A 5,725-nucleotide genomic window follows, 5' to 3' on the forward strand; every position below is an offset into this window, starting at 1 on the left:
TTTTTTGGTTTTTCGAGACAGGGTTTCTCTGTGTAGCCCAGCTGTCCTGGAACTCACTCTGTAGACCAGGCTGGCCTCGAACTCAGAGATCCGCCTGCCTCTGCCTCCCAAGTGCTGGGATTAAAGGCGTGCGCCACCACGCCCGGCTGATCTCTCTCTTTTTTAATTTATTATCTTTAAGTACACTGTAGCTGTCTTCAGACAGAAGAGGGTGCCAGATCTCATTATGGATGGTTGCGAGCCACCATGTGGTTGATGGGATTTGAACTCAGGACCTTCAGAACCGCTGAGCCATTTCACCAGCCCCAATAAATCTCCTTTTAAAAGTCTAGTTGGGGACGAGGGGGGGGGCAAAAAAAAAAATTCTAGTTGTGATGGCAAAAAAAAAAAAGTAAATAAAATATATAGGATAAAATAAAGAACTAGAAACACAAATTGAAAATTCAGTGTTTCACAAGTGGTTGTCAGTTATGAAATGAATGTATGTTCAATAAAATTAACTAGAAAAACATAAGTTAAATGAAATAAAATTGTTCCCTGAGACAGGTGGTATAGTGCCACACACCTTTAATCCCAGCATTTAGGAGGCAGAGGTAGACAGAGGAGTTTGAGGCCAGCCTGGTCTACAGAAAAAGTTCCAGGACAGCCAGGGTTACACGGAGAAACTCCAGGGGTGAGAGGAGGGAGTAGAGGGAGGGGGAGTTCCCTGAAGAAGAAAGGGGCTGGGGAGTAGTTAAGACTTGCACAAGGAGCTGGGGAGATGGCTCAGTGGTTAAGAACACTGACTGCTCTTCCAGAGGTCCTGAGTTCAATTCCCAGCAACCACATGGTGGCTCACAACCATCTGTAATGAGATCTGATACCCTCTTCTGGTGTCTGAAGACAGCGATGGAGTACTCAGATATATAAAATAAATAATAAAAAAATAAATCTTTAAAAAAAAAAAAGACTTATACAAGGACTGAAGTTCAGAACCACCCCACCCAGACACTCAGCTGCTGTGTCTAACAAATGCTCGTAAAATTCATATTGGTTAAGTCAGGCTCTTTTGAAAATATCTTACACACTCTTATTGCTTGCCCCTAGATTAGTCATTCATTTCAGAATTTAATCAAAGATGTGTATGTCTTATGTTGTACTGGCTTGACATTTGTTTTTTAGTGGTTATGATATAAGGATCCTTTGCATCTTAAGGAATTCTGTCTTAAAGCATATTTAGCCTGGCGTGGTGGCACACGCCTTTAATCCCAGCACTCGGGAGGCAGAGGCAGGTGGATTTCTGAGTTCCAGGACAGCCAGGGCTACACAGAGAAACCCTGTCTCGAAAAACAAACAAACAAACAAACAAAAGTATATTTAATCATATATTGATATGATCATACCAACTTGCTTTTTGTTATTATTTCCAGGTATGTCTTTTCTCAATCTTTTACTTCCAATGTTTGCATGTACTAGGAACTTTTAGCATACCTCTTGCATATATTTGACTTTGGTATTTCTTTTAAAAAGACATCAGAGATATGCACAAAACGTTACTTCTAGCACTCCAGAAGCAGAGGTAAGAGGAGGATCTCTGTGAGCTCAAGCCTAACTTGATCTACCAAGCCTTCAGAACGGATTAGCAAGACTGTCTCAAAATAAATATAATTTTTAAATGCAAAGGCCGGAAAGTTAACTCAGCAGTTAAGAACATTTGCTGTTCTTAGAGAGGTCCTAGGTTTGGTTCCCAGCTAACAACCCTCTATAAATCCAGTGCTGGCCTCTAAGGGTACTAGGTGCACACATGGCACACAGAGAGACATATAAACCACAGACGACAGACAGTGTCTTTAAAATAGAAGGGGAAAAAAAAAAAGGCCCAACCAGTCCCCCTCTACCCCTACATCACTGCTCAGATCTTTTCTCAGGGAAAAGTAGTTTATGGTAGGGATTTGGCAAGACCTAAAGAGTAAGAGGTAAGAAAAACAGAGAGACTACAAATCAGTCATCATCTGACTGACTGAGGGTTTTTTCTCAACTCTTGCCAGCATGGGTTTCTGCAATGACCTTAGACGTATCTGAAAGGCTAGCCTTGGTACCATAAGGATCCCAGCGAGATGGGGTCAGCTGGTAGAGTCTCGAAGCCAAACCTGACAATACCCAGGACCCATAAGTAGGAAGGAGAACTGACTTCCAACAGTTGCCCTCTTAACCACTACAAGCACATACAAAACAAATAATAAAATATTATAAAAATATAGAAAGCTTTTGATCCCAGCACTCGGGAAGTAAAGGCAGACAGATCTCTGAGTTCAAGGCCAGACAGGACCACATAGTGAAACCCTGACTCAAAAAGGGAAAAAAAAAAGGGGGGGGGGGTATGGATAGCTTTTTTATTCCAGCACGAAGGAGGCAAGAAAGGTGGGCTGATCTCTTTTGAGTTCAAGACCAGCTGAGGTTACATAGCTAAACCCTCTCCCAAAATAAAGTCTAGTAAAAAATCAAACAAAAATGTCTTCATATAATATTACTGTGTTTTTAAAGAAACCCAATTTCTCACTGCAGGCCCCCCAGAAGCACACCTCTTTCAACAAGACCCTATCTCTTAATCCTTCCCAAACAGTTCCACCAGCTAGGGATCAAGCATTCAAACCTATGACCCATTATCATTAAAACCACCACAGTGTGTATTAATGACTGCTAAGAGGGTTGTATTTACCCTTACACTTGAAGGTTTAAGGTGAACCAGGACATGGGGGTGCTTCAGATTGTCTAAAGAATAACCTACAAGCCGGGTGGTGGTGCACGCCTTTAATCCCAGCACTTGGGAGGCAGAGGCAGGCGGATTTCTGAGTTCGAGGCCAGCCTGGTTGGTCTACAGAGTGAGTTCCAGGACAGCCAGGGCTACACAGAGAAACCCTGTCTCGAAAAACCAAAAAAAAAAAAAAAAAAAAAAAAAAAAAAAAGAATAACCTGTACATACAACCAATGAGGACCCAGCTAAAGAAAGTGTATCTGACAACCACTCTGGAAATCAGTTTGGCAGTTCCTCAGAAAATTGGACATAGTTAATACCGGAAGATCCAGCAATACCTCTCCTGGGCATATACCCAGAAGATGTCCCAACCGGTAAGAAGGACACATGCTCCACTATGTTCATAGCAGCCTTATTTATAATAGCCAGAAGCTGGAAAGAACCTAGATGTCCCTCAACGGAGGAACGAATACAGAAAATGTGGTACATTTACACAATGGAGTACTACGCAGCTATTAAAAACAATGAATTTATGAAATTCTTAAGACAAATGGATGGATCTGGAGGATATCATCCTGAGTGAGGTAACCCATTCACAAAACAACACACATGGTATGCACTCACTGATAAGTGGATATTAGCCCAGATAATCAGAATACCCAAGACACAATTTGCAAAACACATGAAACTCAAGAAGAAAGACCAAGGTGTGGATACTTCGATCCTTCTTAGAAGGGGGAACAAAATACCCATGGAAGGAGTTACAGAGACAAAGTTCGGAGCAGAGACTGAAGGAAGGACCATCCAGAGACTGCTCCACCTGGAGATCCATCCCATAAACCACCACCAAACCCAGACACTATTGCATATGCCAGCAAGATTTTGCTGACAGGAGCCTGATAGAGCTGTCTCCTGAGAGGCTCTGCCAGTGCCTGGCAAATACAGAAGTGGATGCTCACAGCCATCCATTGGACAGAGTACAGGGTCCCCAAGGAAGAAGCTAGAGAAAGGACTGAAGGAGCTGGAGGGGTTTACAGTACCAAAGGAGGAACAACAATATGAACTAACCAGTACCTCCAGAGCTCCCTGGGACTAAACCACAAATCAAAGAAAACACATGGTGGGACTTGTGTCTCTAGCTGTATATGTAGCAGAGGATGCCCTAGTCAGTCATTAACTGGAGGAGAGGGCCTTGGTCCTGTGAAGGTTCTTTTCCCCAGTATAGGGGAATGCCAGGGCCAGGAAGCAGGAGTGGGTGGACTAGTGAGCAGAGGGAGGGAGAGGGGATAGGGAATTTTCGGAGAGGAAACTAGGAAAGGTAAATAAAGAAAATAGCTTAAAAAAAAAAAAAAAAAAAAAAACAGGAATTGTTTGTGGTCTTGACCAGTACAGTAAAATAATACTGAAAGTAATACTTTGGAGCTAAAAAAAACTTTTTTCCTAGCAGAAATGTATGAAGGAGGAGACTAAACTTGAATAGATATGCAGCAACTGACAGTATTATTAAACGTTTCAAATATCTTTGACAGACACATGTCGTGCCTGTCATTAGGTAGAGGTTCCTAACCCACAAAGACCTTTCTTGAGTAGGACAAGACAGGCATTGTTTTATCCAGATGTGTCATAATAAGAGTGGGGTCAAAATCTGGGGATGTACAAGCATCATTGGGAGGTATGCTAATTAAAGTTCATATTCGTGGTCCGGGCGAGGTAGAGGAGCAAGCTGTTTTGGAGGCAGGGGCAGATGACTTTGAGTTTGAGGTCAGCCTAGTCTATACAGCAAGCTCCGGGTTGGCCACAGTGAGATTCTGTCTCAATAGTAATAATAACAACATATTCGTGGAGGATATTTTTTAAAAAATTTTAAATGCCCCAGGTCCGTATGAAGACCGCAAACAAGTACCTTTCACACACTAAAGCAGACAATTTGCAGCCCTAGAAATTATTTAAGTCTTAAGTCATGTCAATGACACTCTCCAGGTCTCTCTCCACGACTCCTTTCCTTCAATGTGCCTCACCCACCGCTCAAAGTGGAAATGCAAATAAAAGAGCAACCCCTTCACTTCGCTTTCAGTCAGTAACTGTGGACTCCGTTTCGCCACACTCCATTTTCCTCCACCCCTGGGTCGAAGCGCCACCCTTCCCCCACAGCCCCTTCCGCGGCCCCGCGGACCACGCCGCCCTCAGCTCCCCAGCCTCCTCCCGCCCGGTTCCCAGCTCCGAGGCCTCCGGGCCTTCTGTCCGCTCCCCCGGCCCCCCGCGGGCCAGACCCCACCGTCACACCTTACGGCCGCTCCATGAGTCGCTCCCCCTCCTAGCTGGGGGAGGGGTGGCAGCCGGAGACCCTAAGGCCTGCACTGCATTTTGAAACTGCGAGCAACGGCAGCACCACTTCCGGCCTCTCAAACCCAGCGTTCCCAAGAGCTTCCGGGGAGGCCGGGGGAACCATAGAGCGGACCCTGGAGGACTAGAGAGCTAGAAAGCCTGAAGAATCTACCATCGAGTACACGCTAGTCCGGGAAGAGAGCCTCCCGACCTCCGAGGTCCGCCAGAGATAGTTTTCTATTTTACTATTGAGACAGGGATTCTCTGTGTAGCTCTAGCTGTCCTGGAACTATGTATACCAGACTGCCTCCCGAGTGCTGAGATTTAAGGCTTGCCCCATCATACCTTGCTTGCATAAAGAGGTTTTGAAAGAATAGGATTTTCTTCAAGCTCTGTACGTGCCATTTGTTTTTTGAGACAGGGTCTATTTATCCCTGGTTGTCCTCAAACTTTATTCAGAAAGTTGTGCCTCTATTACCCCGTGCTTTGAAGGCAACTTCCATATTCCATCCCTAGTCTTCTCATTTCCCTACAAGCTAACCCTTCCTGATCCTTTGACTACTTTTTTTTTTTTTTTTTTTTTTTTTATTTCTTTTTTATACCTATAGAAAATAGTTAAATAAATAATTACTTATAAAAAAAAAAAAAAAAAAAAAAAACAGCCCA

At 43.8% G+C, this 5,725-nt stretch overlaps 1 protein-coding gene across 2 annotated transcripts in view; it reads right to left on the minus strand.

Annotated features, from left to right (window-relative positions):
* Mdm4 (MDM4 regulator of p53) overlaps positions 1 to 5,153 on the minus strand; it is a 40,709-nt gene extending 35,556 nt beyond the window's left edge. The window contains exon 1 of one of the 2 annotated variants that reach the window (XM_021157298.1): positions 5,018 to 5,153. The gene's annotated coding sequence lies outside the window, so the exon portion shown is untranslated. The remainder of the gene's footprint in view (positions 1 to 5,017) is intronic. The other variant, XM_021157290.2, reaches the window with a different exon arrangement.
* Positions 5,154 to 5,725: the final 572 nt, after the last annotated feature.

Source organism: Mus caroli, chromosome 1 (genome assembly GCF_900094665.2).
Source record: "Mus caroli chromosome 1, CAROLI_EIJ_v1.1, whole genome shotgun sequence".
NCBI classification, from domain to species: Eukaryota; Metazoa; Chordata; class Mammalia; order Rodentia; family Muridae; genus Mus; species Mus caroli.